Raw genomic sequence first — 10,732 nt, 5'->3', positions numbered from 1 at the left:
TTACCTCAGGGGAAAGACAGCAGATGGCTTCCCTGGGCAAATTACAAACCAGAAGCGCGAACACTACATTCTGGGAAGAATTAGACACAATCTGCGTAGGACATCAATTACACCTAAGAGACGTACACCAGCTGGTCAGGGCAGCCTGTCCAGCGGATAAGTGGAGGCAGGTAGCAGGGGGACCCGTTGCCCCTATAGCACAGGATTATAGTGGGGGACGGTGGACACATGTAATCCCCCTAACAGCAGAAATAGATGCCCAACAGGCACCCTTCTTACAGTTTAAAGAAGAAATTCAGAGGGTCTTAGGGAATGCTCCCACTAACTGGAGCAGAATTACCACCACAAAGCAGCTAAAAGGAGAAGGAGCCTCTGAGTATGGGGAACAATTGTTCCGAATATACCAAAAGTGCTCAGGACATGGGAATCCAGGGCGAGGAGATCGAGCGTTCATCCAGGCTGTTAAGGATGGACTCTCTAGTTCTCACCAGGTCATCCTAAAAATGGGAGTGATTATGTCCCAAGATTACGATGAATTGGTAGAATGGGCTAGTGGCATACCTGCAGATGGATAGGAGAGATCTTAGTTTTTGTATTTCAGTTGTTTGTGAGATCTGGTAGCTTGTCGAATGTAGGTGGTTGTTGTTGTAATTAGATTGAGAGCAGGGAGCTCTTTGTTCCTGTGGAATGTTTGCTACAGGCAGTGGGTGCAGTACATTGCACCTTGGTTTAGCCTCAGGGGGCTGGGAGAGTGTTAAAACTGTAAAGATTAAAGTGATAGGATTTCTTGAATTTACTTCTGTTTTGAGTCAATTACAGTTTGGAAGAAAGAAGAATAAAAGCGACTGTCTTAATCAATGTTCTATATTCTCTTTGAATGTTTTACACTCATCCCAGTTTGAAATGATAAGTTTGAATGAAAAAGGATGTGCTGTGGAATGACTTTTGGAAGCTTCCATGTGTGTGTGTGTGTGTGTGTTTAAACAAAGTGGTTGCGTGGATGCTTTGTTGTTGTTTGCTTTAATGTTTTAATGTTAAGAAAGGATTTAAACCTTGGAAGGAAGCATGTGCTCTTTCCTTTGTCTTGAAGTAGAAATTATAAGAGTTAGTTGAGGAGTTAAGAGGAGAAAATAAGTTATTTTGTGGAAAGGTAGAAAAGCAGGAACAAAAGACTAAGGTAAATATATTGTCTATGGGTCAGTTTAAAGTATACCAAGTCAGTGAAATACAGTATTAATCGCAGAATATCGCGATTTACGAACGTCAGATAGTTTAGTATTCTGAACTAGTTAAAATTATGTACTGCCGTCGGAATTTCATGAGCCATCAAGGTTCAAGGTTTGCCAAATATAAAAACACTGCAAAGCTTAAAATCTAGCCAGTTAAGAAACCAAAATGTTCCTAATCAAATAACTGGTATGTATTGTACCTGCTTTGATTTTGATTCGGCGCCTGTTACTTTTCCCAGAGTGCGGGGGTTTCGATCTGGAGCTCAGTTTAAAAATAGAAACGGCTTGAATTAAAAGGGTTTGGATATCACGGTTACGATGTGTAAAGTGGTATGATACAACTGCCGCTTGATTATTTTTATTATACAGTATAGCACTGCCATATAGACACAAGAATAACATCAAATCCTGAAAAGCCTTAACCAACTTTGTATGATATATTCATATACTATATTGTGTATTGATAAAGACATAATTATTTTGTGAAGTACTGTGGTGTAGCGCTTGCACGCAAACAAATGATCAAATTAGAGATAATGTAAGAGTACTCATATAAAGATCGGAACTGAATGGCATGTGATTTTAATGGGGAAAGCGATGTCTTTTGATAAGATTACATACAAATGAATGGATGTCCAACTGCAGCCAAAAAAGGCCAGTACAAAGTGTTATTTAATTCACACTAAGCTCGCTATGGAAGGGGGATATATAGTTAAAATGTATAATGCACTAGCTAAAGACATACAAACATCAGGGAGAAGGTGGACAGAGGTATTGCCCACTAGTTTAAAGAAATTAAGAGCTACCACAAACCGGACAACCGGATTAACCCCTTATGAACTAATGACAGGACGGGCGATGCAATTACCAGAAAGCATCATAACAGGTGGGACCGATGTCGGTCCACTAAAAGATAAAATCAAGAGATACATTCTGGACCTGAGCACCCAGCTAAAAGGGATGCGCAAATTGGTAAGAGGTAATCAGGAGATAAAAGACGCAGAGAGAGAGCTGGAAAGGCTCCCTGACGTCCCAACAGCGGGAAGTCGCGTCCTAGTAAAAACACTACCCGACAAACCAGGGTTTGCACCAAAGTGGAATGGGCCACATGAAATTATAATTAGTGGGGACACCTGTGCCTGTATAGACATAAGAGGGAAAGGGGTCTGGAAGCACTGGACGCAGCTGAAATTATACAAAGGAGATAAGTAGCTAAATTGATGAACTAACAGAACTGCTTTCCTCAACACAGGCAAAGACTGCAAGCAAGAGCCGGCGTGCGCGGGTTAATAAATGAAATAACTGTAAAAATTGAATTGTAGTGTTAAGTTTTATAACTGTTGCGAATATGTATGTAATCGCGTATGTAATTGTATTATTTTGCGTTGTGGTAACCGTAAATCTGACTGGGCTAGAAGACAACTTGTTTTACAAAGCCCACATACATTTACACGGGAATCGGACTGTATGTTACCCGTTAACCCAATCTGTAGAAGCCCTATTTGTAGCCACCCCTGGGTGGACCCCTCATGACTTATATACTGTAGATACATCAGAGACACTCTGTAAGGGACAAATTGGCAAATATAAAAGAGGTTTACAGGGGAGATGTGTGGGACTTGTAAACCCCACAAATCCTCCATGCGAGGGGTCCCAACAGGAGGGAGGAAAAGCTTGCCCAGACACTGCAAGCTATCCGCTTTGTTTCACGGGGCAGGGATGGGGATGTGCCTATGCCTTAGTCCCTAGGAACGATTCTTGTGTACAGACACAGTGTGTCCGTCAACATTGTCGGATCAACAAGAGACAGATTACTTGTACTTGTGACGAACGAAAATGTTTAAATATAACCGCGGGAAGACAGCTTATTTGCGGGCAATGTAATGGGACTCACGTAAGCTCAGCCAAATGGACATACCCCTTTGATACTTACCAGGTGGTGGGATCAAACGGGAAGCTAAGTAAATTGAGCAATTGGCAGTATGAGCAAACTCACAATCGGGACACTAAATGTTACCGGGCTAAGAAGGGGTATGTATTCCTCTTCAATGGTACCTACATGACAGAAACACCAAACCTCCCAAACCGTTTTGCGGTAGGGACAATCGGGCCACTGACTGTTCCATGCCCTCAGAAGGGGTACATTCGGAGGAGAATAGTAACCATATTGTTTGTGGGCTAACAATCCTGGGAAACAGCACTTCAAAAGCATTGGAGGCTGTTAACCAAGAAATGGCTGAGTTAAGATTGTATGCTCAGCAGACATGATACGCAGTGGACTACCAGTTAGCACAACAAGGGGGAGTATGTGCCATCATAGGCAACAAATGCTAATGTTACGCCGCTGTTTAAAAAAGGAAGGAGACAAAAGGCAGGTAACTATAGGCCGGTCAGCTTAACGTCTGTAGTAGGGAAAATGCTGGAATCTATTATTAAAGAGGAGATAGCAGGGCATCTGGATAGAAATGGTTCGATCAATCAGACGCAGCATGGATTCATGAGGGGAAAGTCGTGCTTGACGAACATGTTGGATTTTTATGAAGATGTGACTAGGGCGGTTGATGGAGGAGAACCGGTGGATGCGGTGTTTTTGGATTTCCAGAAGGCGTTTGATAAGGTGCCCCATAAAAGGCTGCTGAAGAAGATTAGGGCACACGGAGTTGGGGGTAGTGTGTTAAAGTGGATTGGGGACTGGCTATCCGACAGGAAGCAAAGAGTCGGAATAAATGGGTGTTTTTCCGGTTGGAGGAAGGTAACTAGTGGCGTGCCGCAGGGATCGGTACTCGGGCCGCAACTATTTACCATTTATATAGATGATCTGGAGGAGGGGACGGAGTGTAGGGTAACGAAGTTTGCAGACGACACAAAGATAAGTGGAAAAGTGAATCGTGTGGAGGACGGAGAAGATCTGCAGAGAGATTTGGACAGGCTGAGTGAGTGGGCGAGGATATGGCAAATGGAGTATAACGTTGATAAGTGCGAGGTTATACACTTTGGAGGAAATAATAACAAATGGGATTACTATCTCAATGGAAACAAATTAAAACATGCTACCGTGCAAAGGGACCTGGGGGTCCTTGTGCATGAGACGCAAAAGCCCAGTCTGCAGGTTCAACAGGTGATCAAGAAGGCAAATGGGATGTTGGCATATATCGCGAGGGGGATAGAATATAAAAGCAGGGATGTCTTGATGCACCTGTACAGGGCATTGGTGAGGCCGCAGCTGGAATACTGTGTGCAGTATTGGTCCCCTTATATGAGGAAGGATATATTGGCATTGGAGGGAGTGCAGAGAAGGTTCACCAGGTTGATACTGGAGATGAGGGGTTTGGATTATGAGGAGAGGCTGGGGAGATTGGGTTTGTACTCGTTGGAGTTTAGAAGGATGAGGGGGGATCTTATGGAGACTTATAAGATAATGCGGGGGCTGGATAGGGTGGAGGCGGAGAGATTCTTTCCACTTAGTAAGGAAGTTAAAACTGGAGGACACAGCCTCAAAATAAAGGGGGGGTCGGTTTAAGACAGAGTTGAGGAGGAACTTCTTCTCCCAGAGGGTGGTGAATCTCTGGAATTCTCTGCCCACTGAGGTGGTGGAGGCGACCTCGCTGAATACGTTTAAAGCGCGGATGGATGGATTCCTGATCGGTAAGGGAATTAAGGGTTATAGGGATCAGGCGGAATGAGTCCAACACTCATACACCTCGAATCTTAGAAGGGACAGCAAAGAGAGGGAGACCATTCGGCCCTTTGTCTCTATGCTGGTCTGTACAAGAACAACTCAGTCCATCCCTTTCCCGTCCTTGTCTCATAACCATGGAAATCCTTCCACTTCAGGTGCTGATTCCATTCCCCCTTGACAGCCCTGATTTGATGCTGCCTCTGCCGCCCTCTCAGGCAGTGCATCCCAGGTCCTAAACACTCTGCACATTAATTTCCCAAACCTAGATTGGAATATCCCTAGGGCTAGGGGTTTGGATGGAGAGGAGTTTGTTAGGTGTGTCCAGGAGAGTTTCCTGACACAGTATGTGGATAAGCCTACTAGAGGAGAGGCTGTACTTGATCTGGTGCTGGCTAATGAACCTGGACAGGTGGAGGATCTCTCAGTGGGTGAGCATCTTGGGGATAGCGATCATAATTCTATCTCCTTCACGATAGCATTGGAAAGAGATAGGATCAGGCAGGCTAGGAAAGTGTTTCTCTGGAGTAAAGGGAAATACAGTGTCATCAGGGAGGAAATTAGACGGGTAAATTGGAAGGAGGCATTCTTGGGGAAAAGTACCGAAGGAAAGTGGAGGATTTTCAAGGAATGTTTGTCTGGAGCTCTGCATGACAACGTTCCGATGAGACAGGGGGGTGTTGGTAGGGTACGGGAACCGTGGTGCACGAAGGTTGTGATGAACCTGGTGAATAAGAAAAGAGAGGCGTACAGAAGGTTCAGAGAGCTAGGAGGTATTAAGGATTTAGAGGAGTATACGGGATGTAGGAAGGAGCTTAAGAAGGAAATTAGGAGAGCGAGAAGGGGTCATGAGAAGGCCTTGGCGGGTAAGATTAAGGAGAATCCCAAGGCTTTCTACAAATATGTCAAGAGTAAAAGGATGAGATGTGAAGGCATAGGACCCTTAAAAGGTGAAGGGGGAAAAGTTTGTGCGGAACCGTTAGAAATGGCGGAGCTGCTTAATGAATACTTTACCTCGGTATTCACGGTGGAAAGGGATCTGGGTGGTTGTACTGCTGGTTTGCCGTGGACAGAAAGGATCGAGCATGTGGACATAAAGAAAGAGGATGTGTTGGAACTATTGAATGGCATCAAGGTTGGTAAGTCGCTGGGACCGGATGGGATGTACCCCAGGTTACTGTGGGAGGCGAGGGAGGAGATTGCGGAGCCTTTGGCGATGATCTTTGCATCGTCGATGGAGACGGGAGAGGTTCCGGAGGATTGGAGGATTGCAGATGTGGTCCCTATATTCAAGAAAGGGAACAGGGACAGCCCGGGAAATTACCGACCGGTGAGTCTAACCTCAGTGGTTGGTAAGTTGATGGAGAGGATCCTGAGAGACAGGATTTATGATCATCTAGAGAAGTTTAGTATGATCAAAAGTAGTCAGCACGGCTTTGTCAAGGGCAGGTCGTGCCTTACAAGCCTGGTTGAGTTCTTTGAAAATGTGACCAAACACATTGACGAAGGAAGAGCGGTGGATGTGGTCTATATGGACTTCAGCAAGGCGTTCGATAAGGTCCCCCATGCAAGACTTCTTGAGAAAGTGAGAGGGCATGGGATCCAAGGGGCTGTTGCCTTGTGGATCCAGAACTGGCTTGCCTGCAGAAGGCAGAGAGTGGCTGTGGAGGGGTCTTTCTCTGCATGGAGGTCAGTGACCAGTGGAGTGCCCCAGGGATCTGTTCTGGGACCCTTGCTGTTTGTCATTTTCATAAATGACCTGGATGAGGAAGTGGAGGGATGGGTTGGTAAGTTTGCTGACGACACCAAGGTAGGTGGTGTTGTGGATAGTTTGGAGGGATGTCAGAAGTTGCAGCGAGACATAGATAGAATGCAAGACTGGGCGGAGAAGTGGCAGATGGACTTCAACCCGGATAAGTGTGTGGTGATCCATTTTGGCAGATCCAATGGGATGAAGCAGCAGTATAATATGAAGGGTACCATTCTTAGCAGTGTAGAGGATCAGAAGGACCTTGGGGTCCGGGTCCATAGGACTCTTAAATCGGCCTCGCAAGTGGAGGATGCGGTCAAGAAGGCGTACGGCGTACTGGCCTTCATTAATCGAGGGATTGAGTTTAGGAGTCGGGAGATAATGCTGCAGCTTTATAGGACCCTGGTTAGACCCCACTTGGAGTACTGCGCGCAGTTCTGGTCACCTCATTACAGGAAAGATGTTGAAGCCATTGAAAGGGTGCAGAGGAGATTTACAAGGATGTTGCCTGGATTGGGGGGCATGCCTTATGAGGATAGGTTGAGGGAGCTTGGTCTCTTCTCCCTGGAGAGACGAAGGATGAGAGGTGACCTGATAGAGGTTTACAAGATGTTGAGAGGTCTGGATAGGGTAGACTCCCAGAGGCTATTTCCAAGGGCTGAAATGGTTGCTACGAGAGGACACAGGTTTAAGGTGCTGGGGGGTAGGTACAGAGGAGATGTCAGGGGTAAGTTTTTCACTCAGAGGGTGGTGGGTGAGTGGAATCGGCTGACGTCGGTGGTGGTGGAGGCAAACTCGTTGGGGTCTTTTAAGAGACTTCTGGATGAGTACATGGGATTTAATGGGATTGAGGGCTATAGATAGGCCTAGAGGTGGGGATGTGATCGGCGCAACTTGTGGGCCGAAGGGCCTGTTTGTGCTGTGGCTTTCTATGTTCTATGTTCTATGTTCTAAAAGCCATCCTTCTCTCCTCAGGCAATGGGAGCAATATTTCTTCATCTACTCTTCTTAGACTGCACCCACAAGCCCACCACCTCTACCAGGGTAGAGGCAGAGAGATTCTTTCCACTTAGAAAGGAAACAAGAACTTGAGGACACAGCCTCAAAATAAGGGGGAGTCAGTTTAGGACAGAGTTGAGGAGGAAGTCGGGGGCAGGGAATTCATATGGTGTTCGTGGAAGTGGAAATGACTAGGGTTGGGAAGCATTTTCCGATCAGGGCCATTGTGATCTCCTGGACTCGTTTCGATCGCCTCAGGGGGTCGGAGAGGAATTTCCCAGATTTTTTTTCCCCATATTGGCCCTGGGGTTTTCACTCTGGGTTTTCGCCTCTCCCTGGAGATCACATGGTCAGGAATGGGGGGGGGGGGGTGGGGGTGAGTTAATAGGTTGTGGTGAACAAAGCATCGTGTCTGTGAGGGACAGCTCGGTGGATAGGATTGGCATGTAGATAGGCTGGAAAATTGGGCGGGGATCCTGGATTCAGGATTCAATCCTGGACCGGGGAGCGGCGCGGGCTTGGAGGGCCGTAGGGCCTGTTCCTGTGCTGTATTGTTCTTTGTTCTTTGTTCTTTGAACTTCTCCTCTCGGAGGGTAGTGAATCTCTGGAATTCTCTGCCCATTGAAGCAGTGGAAGCTACCTCGTTAAATATTTTTAAGTCACAGGTAGATAGATTTCTGATCAATAAGGGAATTAACGGTTTTGGGGAGCGAGCGGGTAAGTGGAACTAAACCACTATCAGATCAGCCATGATCTTATTGAATGGCGGGGCAGGCTCGAGGGGCTAGATGGCCTACTCCTGCTCCAATTTCTTATGTTCTTATGTTCTTACCATCTCGAAGGACAGCGGCAATAGATACATGGGAACACCAGCACTGCAAGCTCCCCCTCAAGCCACTCACCATCCTGACTTGGAAAGACATCGCGGCTCTTTCGCTGTCAGAGTGGCAAAATGCTGAAATGGCGAACAGCACTGTGGCTGTACCGACACCTCATGGACTGCAGCCGTTCAAGAAAGCAGCAAACCATCACCTTCCGAATGTCAGTTGGGGATTGGCAATGAATGCTGGCCTCTTCAGTGATGCCCACCTCTCGAAATGAATAAAACAAATAAACACTCGCAACTACAACCGGAGACAGATAGATACAGAACAAATCTCACTCACGTGCATGTTTGGATACAATCTGAATCCCCCAATCACATTCACTAGCATAGGGTAAATGCAGTCGAAATTGGGCGATCGTTATCCAGTTGCAGTTTAACCAGAGTTTTATACAAGAATAGAGAACATCTTAACACAACGTGCAACATTTTAACCCAATATGGAAAATCATGAGACCAGTTAGTCATCTTTCTGCCGAACAGAAAACATCTTCACGGAGAATATTTTCACACAACACGGAACACGTTTACAGAGCAGGGCATATATTAACAGAACATTTTAAAAAAGTACACAACATGGATCATATTTATACAACCGGAAAGATATTGACAGCATCAGGGAAACATTTTACACAACAGCAGAAAGCACCTCTCAACAACAGAGAGCAGAGTTACACAGCAGGAAATATATTTACAAATATGTACTTGCAACAGAAAATTCCTTTAAAAATAGAGATCGATTTTCCAATTTCGTGCTTTGCCGGTTTCCCATCACCTTTGCCTGTCGTTACGTGTCCAGACAGTCTCTCTTACTGCTATTGTGTGTTTTTCTCTGTTTTATTCTCGCTTTGATGCAGTGGCTGAGCGTCCTGACACTGGAACGTGTATTAAATGTTACAGGAGCGAAAATCTGCCTGACTATATTGATAGGCAGCAGAAATGGCCTTTGCCGGAGCAGAGTGGCGCAGCGGAAGCGTGCTGGGCCCATAACCCAGAGGTCGATGGATCGAAACCATCCTCTGCTATTCCTATTATCACTGACAATGAAACGACTTGTGGCTTAGACGTGGAGTCGGCAGACAGGTATTTACATCGGCTTCTCTTTTCTCCAAAAAACCTCAATCTGCAGTGAATCAATTTTATATGCATACGAACGGGGAACATCTTAACACAACATGCAACAATTTACTGACAGAAACATCTTCACGGAAAATCTTCTCAAACAACATGGAACACATTTGCAGAGCAGGGGCCATATTAACAGAATAGAAAAAAAAAACAATTTACACAGCCGGAAACACAACAGGGGAGCATCTTACACAACAGCAGAAATCATCTCTCAACAACAATTGAGAGTTACATGGGTAAGATGGATCTGGAGGGTATGGGGCAAACACGGGCGATTGGGAATCGCTCGGTGGTAAAAAACTGGGCGGCATGGGCAGGTTGGGCCGATGGGGCTGTTTCCATGTTGTTAACCTCTATATCATAGAGCACAGCAGGATAAACAGTGAAACACTTTGCACAACAACAGTGAACATCTTTGAACATCTTTGAACAGCAGTTACACAGCGGGAAATATATTTATAAACATATTTACAAGAGAAAACTCCTTTCAAACATCAGTGATCAATTCCGTGACTGTCGTTACACGTGAACAAACAACCTCTTTGGCTGCTTTTGTGTGTGTCTTTCTCTGACCCTTTATTCTTGGTGTAATGCAGTGGAATTGTGCAGCCAGACTGAGCCTCCTGACACTGGTGATGGTGTTAAACAAAAGTGTGGAAGTGAATATCTGACTGATTGCATTGATAGGCAGCGGGGGTGGGGGGTAGGGTGAGGGGGAGGAGGAGAGGGGGGAGGGAGGAGTGGGAAGGAGGGAGGGGGGATGGGGAGAAAGAGAGGGGAGAGGGGAGTGGAAGGGGGAGGGGGAGGGGGGAGAGGGAGGGGGAGGGGGAGGTGGGAGGGGGAGGGGGAGGTGGGAGGGGGAGGGGGAGTGGGAGGGGAAAGGGGGAGGGAGCAGGGGAGAGGAGGGGGCGGGGAAGGGGGGAGGGCGAGGGGGAGGAGGGGAAGGCAGGTGGAGGGGGAGGGGAAGGAGGGGGGGGGGAGGGGAGGAGGGAGAAGGGGACAGGGGTCGTGGGGGAGGAGTGAGGGGGCGGAGACTGGGGAGCGGAGGCGGGGGGGGAGGCGGGGGG

At 46.7% G+C, this 10,732-nt stretch overlaps 1 non-coding gene across 1 annotated transcript; it reads left to right on the top strand.

Annotated features, from left to right (window-relative positions):
- The first annotated feature begins 9,490 nt into the window (after positions 1–9,490).
- On the top strand, positions 9,491–9,562 carry trnam-cau (transfer RNA methionine (anticodon CAU)). Its single transcript has one exon. It is a non-coding gene; the product is annotated as a tRNA-Met (tRNA).
- Positions 9,563–10,732: the final 1,170 nt, after the last annotated feature.

This window comes from Mustelus asterias, unplaced genomic scaffold (assembly GCF_964213995.1).
Source record: "Mustelus asterias unplaced genomic scaffold, sMusAst1.hap1.1 HAP1_SCAFFOLD_124, whole genome shotgun sequence".
In the NCBI taxonomy this organism is placed as follows: domain Eukaryota; kingdom Metazoa; phylum Chordata; class Chondrichthyes; order Carcharhiniformes; family Triakidae; genus Mustelus; species Mustelus asterias.
Note: the sequence above shows the minus strand (reverse complement) of the source record. Positions and strands in the feature narration are given on the sequence as shown.